The sequence below is a fragment of the Sus scrofa genome, chromosome 6, assembly GCF_054392235.1.
Source record: "Sus scrofa isolate SSC_HxYL_T2T_F1_AM1 chromosome 6, Sscrofa_HxYL_maternal_Yorkshire_Landrace_v2.0, whole genome shotgun sequence".
NCBI classification, from domain to species: domain Eukaryota; kingdom Metazoa; phylum Chordata; class Mammalia; order Artiodactyla; family Suidae; genus Sus; species Sus scrofa.
The window spans coordinates 172933150-172949718 of NC_139388.1; the positions used below are offsets into that span (position 1 = coordinate 172933150).

The following is a 16569-nucleotide window of genomic DNA, read 5'->3' on the forward strand; positions in this document are numbered from 1 at the left end:
ATGTGCTAACTTTGGAAATTATAATCTCCCCCTTCCCCAGGACTTGCTGGGGTTTTTTGCCTGTTTTATTGTTGTAGGCTCTCTCTGTACCAAGAATCAGCATGACATGTAAACTTAAGGTCTCCTCAGGTCTTTTCTGGGCCTACATCTTTCCCTGAGTGTGTGTGTGGTCACATTCTAATTTTCCTTATATATGAGTTGTTTTTGAATGTCCTAGACTTTATATGTCTGGGCCTCAAATGGAGAAAAATTAAAATGAAGGGCAGAAAAAGGAGTACTGGTCCTTTAAATCCCCTGGAAGTCACTTGAGCCAGGGGAGGAGTGGCTTGCAACACGGAGGGAAGTTGCAACAGCAATAGCTGCCCTCCTCTTTGTTTGCACCTCTGCGATCAGAAGCAGAAATCAGCAATCAGAGTACAGATGCTTGTGTTTGGAGGAGAGTATCCTTCTTGCTCACCACAGCTCCTGCTAGCTGCGTGTAGGTTACTCGTAGAACGTGTGTGTATTGCCTGCCATGGGGCTGGGGTGGGGGATGAGTACCTGCTACTGTGCTAATAACTGAAATTGCTGAAATGAACTGCATTTGTCATCCAAGCCTCCCCTGGAAGTTATTGCAAGCCTTCAGTTACATCAGATTCTGCCAGTTCAGTTGTTGTCTCGGTGGGGAAGCAGATTCCAGGTGGTTCCTACTCTGCCATCTTCCCAGAATCTTCTATAATTCTTTTTATACATTGTTGGATTCTACTTATTAATGTTTTGTTGAGGATTTCTGCATCTGTGTTCATGAGATATATTTCTTTTTTTATAAGGTTTTTTGTTTGTTTGTTTGTTTTTGTCTTTTTGCCTTTTCCAGGGCTGCAGCTGCAGCATATGGAGGTTCCTGGGCTAGGGGTCTAATCGGAGCTGTAGATGCCAGCCTACGCCAGAGCCATAGCAGTGCGGGATCCAAGTCGCATCTGCGACCTACACCACAGCTCACGGCAACGCCAGATCCTTAACCCATTAAGCAAGGCCAGGGATCGAACCCGCAACCTCATGGTTCCTAGTTGAATTTGTTAACCATTGTGCCACGACGGGAACTCCCTACTTCTGAAGTTTTCTTTTTTGAAAGTTCTTTGTCTAGTTTTGGTATTAGGGTATTAATGCTGATATCATAGAATGAGTTAGGAAGTAGTCCCTCTTGATTCTACCTTCTGGAAGAAATTAGAAATCGATATAATTTCTTCCTTAAATATCTGGTAGAATTCACCAGTGATGCCATCTGGGCCTGGTGTTTTCTGTTTGGGGAAGTTTTTTAAATATTGATCAATTTCTTTAATAAATATAAGCCTACTCAGATTGTTTGTTTCCTCTTAATGTGAGTTTTGATAGTTTATGTCTTCCAAGGAATTGGTCCATTTCATCTAGGTTATTAAATTTGTGGGTACAGAGTTGCTCATAAAATTCCTTTATCTTTTTCAGTGTCCATGAGATCAGATGTCCCCCTTTTCACTTCTGATATTAGTGATTTGTGTCCTCTTTTTTCTTAGCCTAGCTAGAGACATATCAATTTTATTCACCTTTTCAAAGAATGAGTTTTTGGTTTTGTTAATTTTCTCTATGGATGTCCTATTTTCACTTTCATTCGTTTCTGGTCTAATTTTGCATTGTTTCTTTTCTTTTCTTCTGCCTTCTTTGGATTTAATTTTCTTTTTCTAATTTCCAAATGTAGAGCTTAGATTATTGATTTTAGATCTTTCCTCTTTTCTACTAAGTTAGATTTCTTATATATTTATATTTATAAACACATGCACATATATTCTAATATATATATATTTCTAATATATTAGATTCAATGCCATCGAAGCACTGCTTTTGCTATGTCCCACAAATTTTGGTAAGTTGTATTTTCATTTAGTTCAAAATATTGTAAAATTTCTCTTGATGTTTCTTCTTTGGCCCATGTGTTGTTCAGAAGTTTTGTATTATTTAAAGCTTATTTACTACTTTAATTTCCATGTATTTTGGATGACAGAGCTATTTTCCTGTTGTTGATTTCTAGCTTAGTTCCGCTGTGATCTGAGAGCACCCACTCCATGGTTTCTCTTCTATTCCTGAGTGCTCCAAGCTGTGCCAGCTTGGGAGAAGGGCTATTGCGGGTGAAATGCAATGCTTCCTCTTATCTGCTTCAATGCAGCTGTTCTTGGCTTTTAGCTTGTCTGGGTACTGCGACTTCTTAACTGGTTTCTGGAAGTCTCATAAAGGCTTTTTGGACTGCACACTGTAAGTTAATGTCTCTGTCGAAGAAGGAAGTCTGAGGCTTCCTATCCCACTACCTTGCTAACACCACTCCTCTCGGGCAGGTTAATTTTTGTAACGAGTACACCTGGAAGCTGAGGCTCTTTATATAGATGCCCTTTAAACTAAATATGCTCACATACTCCTTGGAAAGTTTTTGTGAACGCCTAGGAGTATGCATATCCAGTCTGAAGACCGCTTTTCTGGAGGGCTCAGATTGAGTATTCTTCTGGCTTCCCTTGTGATTTTGTTTGCTCACTCTGCCCCTGTTATGCCAACAGGGTGCCAGCTCCCTATACAGGGTCTCTTCCATCCCCAGCCTGGGACATCTGGCCAAGGAGAGCATCTGGCAGGCTTTGAGGGATGAGTGATGGGCAGCTGTCCTGGGCCCACATACAGCAGCAGGGCTTCCATTCGACCAGGAAGACAGGCTAGTCCCTCATCCCTCTCAGGAAGCTCTCCAGGTTTATCTCAGACCCACATACACTGAGATATGTGTCAGGGTGGGCTGCCTTCCATCACTAGTCTCTCTCTGCAGGAAGGCAGAGGGGAAACGGAATGAGCTGTTCTCTCACAGAGCATTCTGAATGGCTCCTTCTCCAGCTCTGCTCCTGTTTTCCCACACTTCCTAAGGAAGCCTTCTTCTTTCTTCTGAATGACCACAGCCAGGTTCTCGGCACGGGTGCAGTTTGATAAAGATGTCCTTCCTCTGAACAGCATGTGAAAAGCATGGTCAGCTTCATTTCAGTCTCAAGCTTAGGCTTCCTACACACCCTCCCTCTGGAACTGAGCTGTACCCTTTCCGTGTCTGCAGATATACTGTCTCTGGGACAATGCTCCATTCCTTTGGGTGTCTGGAAGCAGGGCCTCTGCTTTGTTCCAGTTTGCCCCTTTGTCTATGGTCTTGTGAGCATTAAGGTCTATTTATGGCTAGGTTCTTCACACTCTGAAGTGGGGGTTTTAACCCTAAGTCAGGACCTGGACCTAGTCTGGAAGCCTCTGACCTGCTTGTCCCCATGCTCCAGGCCTTGAGAATCAGGAACTTGATGGGGTGCTCAATAAGTGGAAACGATTAACCTTAAACCCAACCAACACTCCACACGACAACCCCAACGCTCTCCAGGATGCCACCCATTACCAAGGGCTCTACGGTGGCCCATTCTAACCTGGATCCGGGACAAAACCAACACCTTCCGCCTAGACTGGCTGCTCCGTGGAGGCCACTGGAACACTGTCCCCAACAGGAAGCAGCCTAACACAAAGAGGTTATCAAGAAGTGTCTGGCGCATCTGACGTACGCTCGTTACTCTACATGGCTACCACCCACAATACCATCGGGACACGTCCCCATCTTGCCATCTCGCTTAATTCTTTTCTGAGGCTAACAAACCCAGGCTCCTGCAATCTGGTTTAATTAGACAAGTCCCTGGACAACTTTTATGTCAGTCACTGAAGAAAGGCAAAACAGACATCCCTGCCCTCAAAATGCAATCCTGGGAAGAATAAAGGATACACAGTTAGGTTCCACTGTGGTGTCGTGATTCCTGGCCAAAAGAAAGGCCATATGACGGCAGTACACGTGAATGATATAGTGAGGCATCTCAAGAAATTGAAGAGAGAAGTTTGCCCACCACAGTGGAATCTGTTTTTGCTGCCTGTCATCCAATCACCCATCCTCAGGAGGAATGTTCTCTCCCTACTCTCAGCCCATATGTTTGTGGCAGATTTGACTCCACCACCAATTTGGGGGAGGAGGGTCAACCTGCAACTCCAGGCATGGCCGTGAAAACATCACATTTCTTAAGTCACGATGATGGTTCCAGAGCAGACCCATGGCTAATCATAGTCAATGAGAGGCAATGACCCTCTTGCGGGAACACTGGGGGAGAGGCAGCCACATTTTTAAGCTATATACTTGAGTCCAGAGGGAGAGCTCCAGCCACCTTGCATCATGAGGGGAAAGAGAGCCTGTCTCTGAAGGGAGGCAACACAGACAGATGGATAGAGAGACGAAGGGTTTAAGTCTATGGCAACCCAAGAAATAGCAAAGACAAAAAAAAAAGTCTATAGCAACCCTGCCTGAAGCCAGAATTTTCTGTTGACATGAGCCAGTAAAGTCTCTTTCCAAGCTGAAATTGACTACTTAGATTTAAAGTCAACCTACAATGCATATCAGCAGACATTAGGTCACTTCAAAACATTTTATTTAATTGTTCTGAAGCGACGGGACTTCTCCAGAGGCTGCCATCAGGAAAACCACATGACACTAGTTAAGAGCACAAGCTTTTGTTGTTGTTGTTGTTGTTGTTGTTGTTGTTTAGGGCTGCAACCACGGCATATGGAGGTTCCAGGCTAGGGGTGGAATTGGAGCTGTAGCAGCCAGCCTATGCTACAGCCACAGCAACACGGGATCCAAGCTGCGTCTGGGACCTACACCACAGCTCATGGCAACGCCGGATCCTTAACCTGCTGAGCAAGGCCAGGGATGGAACCTGCATCCTCATGGATACCAGTCAGGCTCGTTAACCACTGAGCCCCGACGGGAACTCCGCCAACAGCACAAGCTTTCAAGCCAGACACACATGGAGCTGATTACTGGTTTTTTTCCTTTTCTTTCTTTCTTTTTTTTTTTTTTCTGGCGGTGCCTGAGGCCTGCAGAAGTTCCCAGGCCAAGGGATTAGTCCAGCGCCACAGCAGTGACCCGAGCAACTGCAGTGACAACACCAGACCTTAACCCACTGTGCCACAAGAGAAATCTGACTCCTGGTTTCTTAACCTTTCTGAGCTTCCATTTCTTCATCAGTTAAATGCAGATAATGACAGTGTCAATGTGATTTTTTTTTTTTATGGATGAGGGCAGATTTTTTTTTTTTTCAAGGCTAAGGGCAGACTACAGCATCTTGGGTTTTAAATTAATATGAGATTTTTTTCATCTACAAACTCAAAACCCTGGTTTAATTAAAGACATAAAAGTTCAATTTACAAAAATATTATTCTATTTCTAAGTTGATTATATAAGAGTAATGATTAGGTTTAAGGGGATCTTTTATCATTGTTCAGATGACTCAGGTAGAACAATCTAACCTCTGTTAGGGATTCCCTGGTGGCCTAGCAGTTAAGGATTTGGCATTGTCCCTGATGTAGTTCAAGTTCAGTCCCTGGCCTGGGAACTTTTGTATGCCATGGGCACACCAAACAAACAAACAAAAACCCTCCTTTAAATAATTAATCCCATTCTTAAACTTATAAAAATTAATCTCATTGAGCATTAAAACCGAATTTGTAAATGTTATAGATTCTTTTCATTTTACACCCATCATATGCCTGCTCAATAAAGTTTCTTCTCTAATACGCAAATTCTCCCCAAGTACTTAACAAAAATTTGTTACATACATATAAGATACAGATCTACTAGATCTAGTATTCCAACACTGGCTATAAACTTAATTAAATTTCTGTATACTTCAGAGGTCTGATCTATCAAATTAGACTAATCTCACATTTTTCAATATGCTATATTATTTCAAAATTACATTTTTGAATACAAACATACCCACACAATTATATTTAAACACAAAAGTATTAATATGACAGGTTTGATTTATTTATCATCTCTATATTTAATAACTCTAAGCTTTAAGGACTTTAAAACCACGTACTAAGAAAGAAGTTCTAGCATCTCCAGGGGGTTCAGGTTACTGGGTCAACAATGCACAATCATGATAGAGTTACCATGGGGGGGGGGGACGCTGAAGGGACTGATTCAACAGTTCCTGACTGTGACATAGTTACCGTCTCAGGAAGGTTTACGTTGACAGTTTAAATACATTGAGGCTATTGGGTTGGCAACTTATTAGCACAGTGAGGTCATTATCAGTTAGATTTGAGACTGGGATGTAGGACCTGAGATGTGCAGGTTCCAGGATTACTCTACTTGAGCCGCACATGGACACACGGAGCCATTCTTATGGTCACCACAGCCGGGGACTTCTAGTCCCTATCCTTCTCCTGGGTTCAAATCATACCCTTCTGTGATTCACCTGCTCAGAGTTTGCAACCTCACTCAGTTTGCGAGAAAGGAAAATTCTGTCAAATTTGAGTGGATTCTTGGGCTCTTTTAAGGTATTTTAATGCAACTGTTCTTTAAAAACTTGGGAGAAGGATGGAGGCCTTTCCAGCCTTCCAAGATTCTGATGTAATTGGTCTGGGTGCAGCCTGGGCATCAGGATTTTTCAAAGCTCTCCAAGTGATTCTACTATGAAGCCAACTTTGAGAACTGCTGTTATGCCTTCTTCTCTAGCTCTCAAGAAGTATCAAGTATCTTGATACTTCTCATACCTCTCTGTCTGCCACAAGTTGTGTCGATGGCAGTAAAGGTATAATGAAAACAAGGCCTTAGAATGAGACTGCTTAGGTAGATCTTGAGTGAATTTCTTACCTTCTCTGTGCCCGAGAGTCACTATCTACAAGAAGGGAATAATAATTATAGCTTATCTTCTAAGGACTTTTTTAAGTAGGATTAAGTGGTATTATTATGTGCAATGCTTATTGAATAGCACCTGCTTATATTAAGTGCTCAATACATCTTAGCTATTCTTGTCATTATTTCATGCAAATTACCATATAATCTGGAAATAAATCTCTTCCTTTCTAATCCTTACAGTTGCTCTTTTATTTTCTGTCTTATCGTATTGGTCAGGACCTCCAATATCATGTCCAGCATTAGTGGTGATAGAAGTGCCCTCCACCCCTATCTTACCAGCCTGCTTCATTGCCAGTATTAAAGGACATGCTTCTAAGGTTCATGAGCATGCTTGTACTTTAATATATGAGGTTTGTTGGAGGTTTTGCTAAAGATGCTCTTTTTCGTATTAAGGAAGTGATTTCCTTATTTTTTAAGAGGCACTGAATTTTATTGCATGATTCCCTTGCATTGAGGGAGACAATCAAACAGTTTTCCCCCTTGAGGCTATGAAGGTGAATTCTACTCGTTGAAAGGACAACACTGATCAAATGGGGGCAAACTGAGAAGGAGAATTATTACATAGGAGGTGGGAAATGTATCAAGGTTAACTACAAAGGAATACGTTAAGTAAATTCAGAAGCTTTTCAGATGAGTCAGACCTTAAGAAGAGAGAGGAGAAAAACAAACAAAACGTATGGACTGTTTCCATTTTGGTGATCACAGAGTGAGGATTTCGAGAACACAGTGGGGGTTAGCCAAGTGGGATTAAAGTTTCTGTAATCCTGCACTAGATATCCTTTCTCCCTTGCTGCCCTCGTCTTTTTCCAACTGCAGGAAGTGCTTTTTTTTTTTTTTTTTTTTTTTAGTTTTTTAAAAAAATAATCCCTAGGAAAGGTGAAACGATGGTATGATGAATTAACAGTTTATCCGTCACTTAGATCCACCAGTTGTTAACACTTGGCTACACTGGTTTCTCTAGGTATCCATGTACTTTTTTCTTTTGCTGCTGAACCCTTTGAAAGTTGCACACGTGAGGACATTCTATGCCTGAATACCTGCGTGCATGTGGCTCTTTGAACAAGAACATTCTCCTCCTACCTGCAACACCACGATCACATCCAAGAAATGTAACATTCATATACCCAGTAAACAACAACAGTAAAGTTTCATCCGTTATTGCTCTTTCCTTCATAACTTTTTTCTTATTTGACCTAGGACTCAATTAAGGATCTCACAGTGCATTCAGCTGTCAAGCCTATCTAGCATCTTTAATCTTTTTTAAAGCATCTTTTTATCTTTATCTTTAATTTAGAACAGTACACACACACACATGCATGTGCACTGCCCACACACACATGGAGATGGTCTTTCATGACTTTACTGTTTTGAAGAGTTTAGGAAGGTCGTTTTCTAGAAAATACCCCACAATATGGATTTGGTCACTTTCCCCCCCAAAAATGGATTTAGGTTAATCATTTTTGGCAAAAATACTGCATATGTGATACACACAACATATGTACGACGCATATGTAGTATTTTTACATCACATCAAGAGGCACGTCATGTCAGTTTGTTTCATTATTGGTGACAATGTTTGATCCTTTGTTTCAGGTGGTATCCATCAGACTTCCTTTTCTTTTTCCTTTTTTAAAATTTTATTGAGGTATAGTCGATTAAATGCTTTGTTCATTTCTGCTGTACAACAAAGTGAGTCAGTTATACATTTACGCGTACCCATTCCGTTTCAGATTCTTTTCCTACAGAGGTTATCACGGAATATGGAGTTCCCTGTACTACACAGCAGGACCTGGCGGACCAGCCATTCCATACACAATGGTGTGCATTTGCCAATCCCAGAATTCCATTTTAGTAGTACCTTTTCCTCTCTGCATTTAGTAAAGTAACCTATGGAATGATACTTTGAAACAGTGTAAATATTCTGTTTTGCAAGAATCTTTCACCCAGTGGTTTTAGCATCCATTGACCATCCTTACCTGAATCTGTTCATTACTTGATGGTTGTAAAAGAGTGATCTTCTAAGGCAGTAGTACCACCTGCAAATGAAATAAGTGGAAGTTAGAGAAGCTGACACTACCTCAGAAGAAGATCTGGGGAAACACTTATAAAGGATTTATGCTGAAGACAAAGGCATGAGGTTATGAAAGACACGATTCTCTTGAGCTTTTATACCCAAGAGAGCTTCTGGGTTCTGGATCCATAAGACGTTTTGCTGTCGACTTCAATCTAGTCAGTTTAAGTTAATAAATTGTGCAGTTGCAGATCTATTTTATCTGTATGCTAAAATAATTAGACTCGCTGCAGAAACGAGTCCCAGACATTCACTCTCTTGTCCTCCATATAATCTGGCCTGGGTCTGAGGAGTTGTAGTGGCTTAGTGCTTGGATTGTCCTTTCCTGTGCTACTGCCTACGGAGAAGTGGTGGGACTAGGTTAGGAAGCTGAAAGAACTGATGGAGTTTCAAAAATCCTGACATTCCTGAATAAGCTGAGATATATATATATATATCTCACATTTTATCTATTCTACATTTATGGACAATTGGGTGGTTTCTGCATTTTGGCTGTTATGAACAATGCTGCAATGAACATGAGATACCTCTTTGAGATCTTTCTTGCAATTATTTTAGATATATGCCTGGAAATGAGATTTCTAGATCACATGGTGGTTCAATTTTTAATTTTTTGAGGAATCTTCGTAGTATTTTTCATTGTGGCTGCACCAATTTTTATTTCCACCAACAGCAGACAAGGGGTCCAATTTCTCCACATCCTCACCAACACTTGTTTTCTTTTTCGCAGTGGCCATTCTAACAGGTAAGTGGTAACATCTCCTTGCGGTTTTGATCTGCATTTCCCTGATTGGTGAAGTTGTGCACACTAATACCGTGTCATACACCTGTCAGTAATACAAATTACAAGTGTTTTCTCTGTGGAAATGTCTATTCATGTCCTTACTCATTTTAAAAATGGGTTTTTGGCTTTTTGCAGCTGAACTGTAGGAGTCATGTATTTTGGATATTAACCCCTTATCAGATAGGTGTGCTTTCTTTCCTCCCACTCTGAAGGCCACTTTCTCATTTTGTGGATTGCACCCTTCACTGTTCAGACACTTTTTACTTTGATGTAGTCCCATTCATCTATTTTTGCTTTTGTTGATAGTGATTTTGACATCATACCAAGAAATTACCAAGACCAATGTCAAGAAGCTTCTCCCTTATGTTTTATTCTAGGAGTTTTATAGTTTCAAGTCTTATATTTAAGTCTTTAATATAATTTGAGTTGAATTTTTAGCTATGGTGCGAAATAAGGGTCCAGTTTCATTCTTTTGCCTGTAGATACCCAATTTTCCCAACACTACTTGTTGAGGAAGCCATCCTTCCCCATTGTGTATTCTTGTTTCTCTTGTTGAATATCAGGTAATTTTACATGTGTGGGTTTATTTCTAGTGTCTTTATTCTGTTCCATTGTTCTATATGTAAGTCTTTATACAGATACATTACTGTTTTTATTACTGCAGCTTTATAATATATTTTGAAATCAGAGTGTGATGCCTCCAGCCTTGTTCTTCTTTCTCAAGATTGCTTTGGCTTTTGGGGATCTTTTGTGGTTTATGTGAATTTTAGGATTTTTTTTTCTATTTCTATAAAAGCTGCCAGGATTTTGGTAGGGATAGCTTTGGATCTGTATATCACTTTGGGTAGTACAGACATCTTTAAAATATTGTCTTCCAAAAAAAAAAAAAAAAAAAAAAGGAGTTCCCGTCGTGGCGCAGTGGAAACAAATCTGACTAGGAACCATGAGGTTGTGGGTTCGATCCCTGGCCTCGCTCAGTGGGTTAAGGATCCAGAGTTGCTGAGGGCTGTGGTGTATATCGCAGACGTGGCTTGGATCTGGTGTTGCTGTGGCCGTGGTGTAGGCCGGCAGCTATAGCTCCGATTCGACCCCTTCCTGGGAACCTCCATATGCTGCAGGTGCGGCCCTAAAATGCAAAAAAAAAAAAAAAAATATATATATATATATATATATATATATATATACAGTCTTCCAATCCATGGACATGGAATGTCTTTCCGTTTATTTGCATTGGCTTTAATTTCCTTCAGGGATGTTTTGTTGTTTTCAATGTACCAATCTTTTGCCTCCCTTATCAAATTTATTACTAAATATTCATTCTTTTTGATGCTATTTTAAATGACATTGTTTTTAAATTTTCTTTTCAGTTAGCTCATTACTAGTGTATGTTGATTTTCTATTCTGCAACCGTACTGATTTCAGTTCTAACAGTTTTTTTTTGTGGTGTCTTCAGAGTTTTCTACACAAGATATCAGTTCACTTGTAAACAGAAAAATTTATTTCTTCCATTCCAATGGATGCTTTCTCTCTCTCTTCTCTCTGTAATTTCTCTTGCTAGGATTTCAGGTAATAAGTTGAATAAAAGTGTTGAGAGAGGGCACCCTTGCCTTGTTCCTAATCTTACAGGAAAACTTTCAGTTTTTCACTATTGAGTATGATGTTCACTGTGGGCTGTTTATATATGGCCTTTATTATGTTGAGGTACATTCCTTCTGTACCTAGTTTGTTGAGTATTTTTATCATGATAGGATGTAGCATTCTGTCAAATGCTTCCTGTTTCGATTGAGATGCTCATATGAGTCTTGTCCTTGTTCTGTTAGTGATATATTACATTTACTGATTTTCACATATTGAACTATCGTGTGTCTTGAGGATAAATCCCACTTTGTCATGATGCATGTTTTTAATGTGCTATTTGTTGTATTTGGTTTGCTAGTAGTTCATTGAGTATTTTTGTATCATGAGGGATGTTGCTTTATAGTTTTGTTTTTGTTTTTGTCTGCACCCATGGCATATGCATGGCATATGGAAGTTCCTGGACCAGGGATTAAATACAAGCTGCAGCTGTGACCTCTGCAGCTGTGACCTCTGCCTTAACCTGCTGTGCCACAATGAGAACTCCATTTTTCCCCCCCATTTTTAGGGCCACACCTGTGGCATATGAAAGTTCCCAGGCTAGGAGTCAAATTGGAACTTCAGCTACTAGCCTATGCTATAGCCACAGCAACACCAGATCCAAGCTGCCATCTGCGACCTACACTGCAGCCTGCAGCAACACCAGATCATTAACCCACTGAGTGAGGGCAGAGATCAAACCCACATCCTCATGGATACTAGTCAGGTTCTTAACCTGCTGAGCCATAACAAGAAATCCAGTTTTCTCTTCCTGATGTGCATGTCTGTCTTTGGTATCAGAGTAATACTGGGCTCATCAAATGAGTCTGGATGTGTTCCTTCCTCTTCAATTTTTTGAAGAATTTGAGCAGGATGGGTGATAAGTCTACTTTAAACAGTTGGTGGAATTCTTCTGTGAAGCCATCTGGTCCTGGATCTTTTTTTATTGGGAGCATTTTAATTGCAGCTTCAATCTTCTAAGTAGTTACTTCTCTGTTCATATTTTCTATTGTTTCATGATTCAGCTTTGATACATTGTATGTTTCTAATAACTCATCCATTTATTTTAGGTTGTCCAGTTTGTTGGCATATAACTGTTCATAGTAGTCTCTTATGATCCTTCTTATTTCTGTGGCATAAGTTGCAATGTCTCCTCTCGTTTCTTATTTTTGTTATTTGTGTTCTCTTTTCTTAGTCTAGCTAAGGGTTTATCAATTTGCTGATCTTTTAAAAAAAGATCAGTTTTTTTATTTTATTGTTTTCTAATCTCTAGTTCATTTATTTCTGCTCTAATCTTTATCAGTTACTTCCTTCTGAAAAGTTTGGGTTTTGTTTGTTCTTTTTTTAGTTCCTGGGGCATAAATTTAGGTTGCTGATTTTGAGATCTTTATTCTTATTTATTTTAGGTATATTCTGCTATAAACTTCCCTTTTAGGAGTTCTCGTCATTGCGCTGTAGTCAGCAAACCTGACTAGCATCCATGAGGACAGGGGTTCAATCCCTGGCCTTGCTCAGTGGGTTAAGGATCTGGCATTACCATGAGCCATGGTGTAGGTCGCAGACATGGCTCAGATCCTGTGTTAAGGATCCTGAGCTGTCCTCAGCTCTGGTGTAGGCCAGCAGTTCCAGCTCTAATTGGACCCCTAGCCTGGGAACCTCCATATGCCGTGGGTGTGGCCCTAAAAAGAAAAAAAAAAAAAAGCAACAATGACACACACACAAAAAAACTTCCCTCTTAGTACCGTTTTGTTGTTGTTGTTGTTGTTGTTGTTGTTTTGTGGTTTTTTTGCATCCTATAAATTTTGGTATGTTTTCATTTTCATTTGTCTCCAATTTTCTGATTTCTCTTGTGATTTATTCCTTGACCCATTGGTTGTTCAAGAGTGTTTTGTTTAATTTCCACATATTTGTAAATTTTCCAATTTTCTGTTACTGATTTCTAGTTTTATTTTGTTGTAATCAGAAAAGATACTTAGTATGATTTCAGTCTCTTTATTTATCCAGACTTGTTTTGTGGCCTAACGTAATCTATCCTGGGGAATGTCCCATGTGTTCTTGAGAAGAATGTGTATTCTGCTGATGTTGGGGGACTGATCCGTTTTTACATGTTAGGTCTGTTGGGTTTATTGTGTTGTTCAGGTCGTCTGATCCCACTTTGATCTTCTGACTGATTGTTTCATCCATTATTGAAAGTGGGGTACTGAAATAGCCTACTATTATTTGTTATGATTTCTTCTTCAGTTCTGCCAATGTTTAGTTCATGTATTTCAGCGCTCTAATGTTGAGTGTACATTTATAATTGTTATATTGTCCTGATGAATTGACTTTTACTATAATAAAACGTCCTTTGTTTCTTGTGACAGTTTTTGACTTAAAGTCTATTTTGTCTGATATAATATGGCCACTTCTACTCTCTTTGGATTACCATTTTCATGGAATATTTTTCCTTCTTTTTCACTTTCAGCCTATGTGTGTCTTTACATATGCAGTGAAGCTCCTGTAGGTATAGGGTTTGGTTTTGTTTTTTTAATCCATTCAGCCACTCTATATCTTTTGATTTGGGAATTTATCCATTTACATTTAATTACTAAAAGGAAAGGACTGACTATTGCCATTTGTTTGTTGTTTTCTGCTGTCACATGGCAATTTTGTCCTTTTCCTCACTTTCTGCCTTCCTTCAGTGTTGTTGATTTTTTTTTTTTTGTATTGACGTACTTTGATTCTGTTTTTATTTTCTTTTGTGTATCTTCTATGGGTATTTTTGTGTGTATGGTTACCATAGGGCTTACACAAAATATTCTATAGTTAGAATAAAGTTTTAAGCTGATAACTTCAATCATATACAAAAAACTCAACTCTTTTGCATCTTCTCACCCCTACTTATATTGATGTAACAAATTACATCTTTATATAAATTGTATCCATTAACATATTTTCAGTCATTTTTATGCTTTTGTCTTAAATTCTACACTGAATTTGTCTTTTTAACAACACTATTACAGTATTATCCATTTGTCTATATTTTTACCTTTACCAACAAACTGGGTTTTTGTATGCTTTTTGTTTCTGACTAGCATCCTTTTGTTTCAGCTTGTAAACTCTCTTTAGCATTTCTTGTAAGGCAGGTCTCATGATGATGCATGTCCACAGCTTTTGTTTATCTAGGAGAGTTTTTATCTTTCATTTTGAAAGACAATTTTTCTAGTATTGTTGGTTGGCAGTTGTTGTTTTTCTTTCAGCACCTTAAATGTATCATTCCACTCAACTTTTGGTTTACAAGGTTTCTGCTGAAAATACATTGATAATCCTATGATTGCTACCTTGTGTGTAATAGCTTGATTTTCTCTTGCTGCTTTCAAGATTCTGTCTCTGACTTTTGACAGTCTAATTGTAACGTGTCTTGGTGTGGACCCCTTTGGATTCATCACACTTGAAATCCTTGAGTGTCTTGAATTTGGATGTCCATTTCCTTCCTCAATTTGGAGAGTTTTTTGGCCAGTATTTCTTCAAATAAGCTCTCTGTCCTTTTCTCTCTCCTTTCTCTTTCTGGAATTCCCATAATGCATATATGGGTCTACTCTGTGGCATCCCATAAGTAAGTCCCTTAGGCTTCTTTCGCTTTTCTTCATTCTTTTTTTTCGTATGGCCTTCTTTTGAGTTTGCTGATTCGTTCTTCTGTTTGACCAAGTGTGTTGTTGAATTCTAATAAATTTTCAATTCAGTTATTGTATTTCTGCAGCTCCAGAATTTGTTACATTTTTAGTTTCTCTTCGTTGATAGCCTCACTTTGCTCATGTGTTATTTTCCTGTTTTTTTTTTTTTTTTTATGTACTGGCTTTGGGCAGGGGAAGGCATTTATAATTAACCTGACTAGAGATTCTGGGGACTTCTGAACACATTTTGGTGTTTGCAACTTCTCAGAGCTTGTGCAACTAATTTTCCATTAGAAAGGTTTGCTGGGTTTTTTTTTCAGGTTTCCTTTTCATAATCTCTTGCTCCCTCCAGTGTCTGTCTGTAGTACTGCAAGTTCTCTGGTGCTACAGCCTCAAGCAAACCTCATTCAGCAGCATCCAAAAGTATGTTGTGCTCAGTGGCACCTCAAGTGTTTTGGCTTCCTACTGGTATCCCAAATCAGGTAAGACAGAAACCAGCCCTCAGGCAGACCTCTAAAACCCAGAACACTCAATGCATATTCCACTATTCTTCCCACTCCCAGAAGAACAACCCAAGTTCAGCTGTGCCGGCTCGTAGGTTTCTGCAGTTCTCATAAGGCATTTTTGGTCCATATATTGTTGCTAAGTCAGTGTCTCTGTTGAAAACTGAAGGCTGGTCCTTCCTATTGCATTCTCTTGCTGAGATTTCTGCTTTATTCCTTTCTTGTAATATTTTATTTTCCTAAAATAGCATCAATTATTGGACAAATTTCCATTTTAGAGATGTTAAAATATGGAGGTAAAATGACCACTGGCAACAGCAGAACACCATATGTGGTAAGATGAGCCAGTCTTATGGCAGAAACTCACATCTAATTATTAGGGTGAAAGGTGGGGTGCTGTAAAAAGAGACCAAACAACACCGTGGTTTGAAGTATTAAAAAAAAGTATGTTTCTCAAGATCTCACTAACAGTTGTGAAATATGCAGCCAAGTGAATGGGGTCGTGTTGCTACATGCTCAATTCAAGAACTCAGTTCTTTTCATCCTGTTGCTCTGCCATCCACTAAGATGCAAAATCTGGGACAAACTTATACAAAAATGATTAATTGTTTATCTGAAATTCAATTTTAACTGGGTATCCTGTGTTTTATCTGGCAAGTCTACACTAAGACATTGTAAAGTCTGCAACCCTCAAAGCTGGGCTCCTACATGTTACAGCTGTTGAAAGGGGGAAAAAAAATTATTTGAAGGAATAACTGCTTTCCTGAGGTCTAGGCCCAGCAATGTCATATACCATTTCTGCTTGTTTTCCACTGGCAAGAATTTAAATTATATGATTATACCTATCTGCAAAGGAGACTGGGAAATGTTGGTTAAGAGCCCCCAATAAAATGGGTGAACAGATTTTGGAAGACAATCAGCAGTCTTTATAATAAGAAGGTGACCCTTCTGTATCCTTTATTTCTCCTTTCCCTATTTCTGTATTTTTGCTCTATATTTTGGGGGCTTTTCCTGATATTATCGTCTAAGTGTTTTTCTTGGAATATCTTATTTTAGTTATCATATCCAAAAGCTATTTCCAATTTTCCAATTGGTTTCTTTCCACTAGCACCCTGTTCTTTGGAGGTAGTATCTTCCCATATCCTTCTGAGGCTATTATTAGGATTTTTAAAGACACTACTATA

At 39.3% G+C, this 16569-nt stretch overlaps 1 long non-coding RNA gene across 1 annotated transcript; it reads left to right on the forward strand.

The window, feature by feature from the left end:
• The first annotated feature begins 367 nt into the window (after window positions 1-367).
• LOC146403039 (uncharacterized) lies at window positions 368-6935 on the forward strand. The gene is made up of 3 exons (XR_014808557.1): window positions 368-478; window positions 1830-1876; window positions 3303-6935. It is a non-coding gene; the product is annotated as an uncharacterized LOC146403039 (long non-coding RNA).
• Window positions 6936-16569: the final 9634 nt, after the last annotated feature.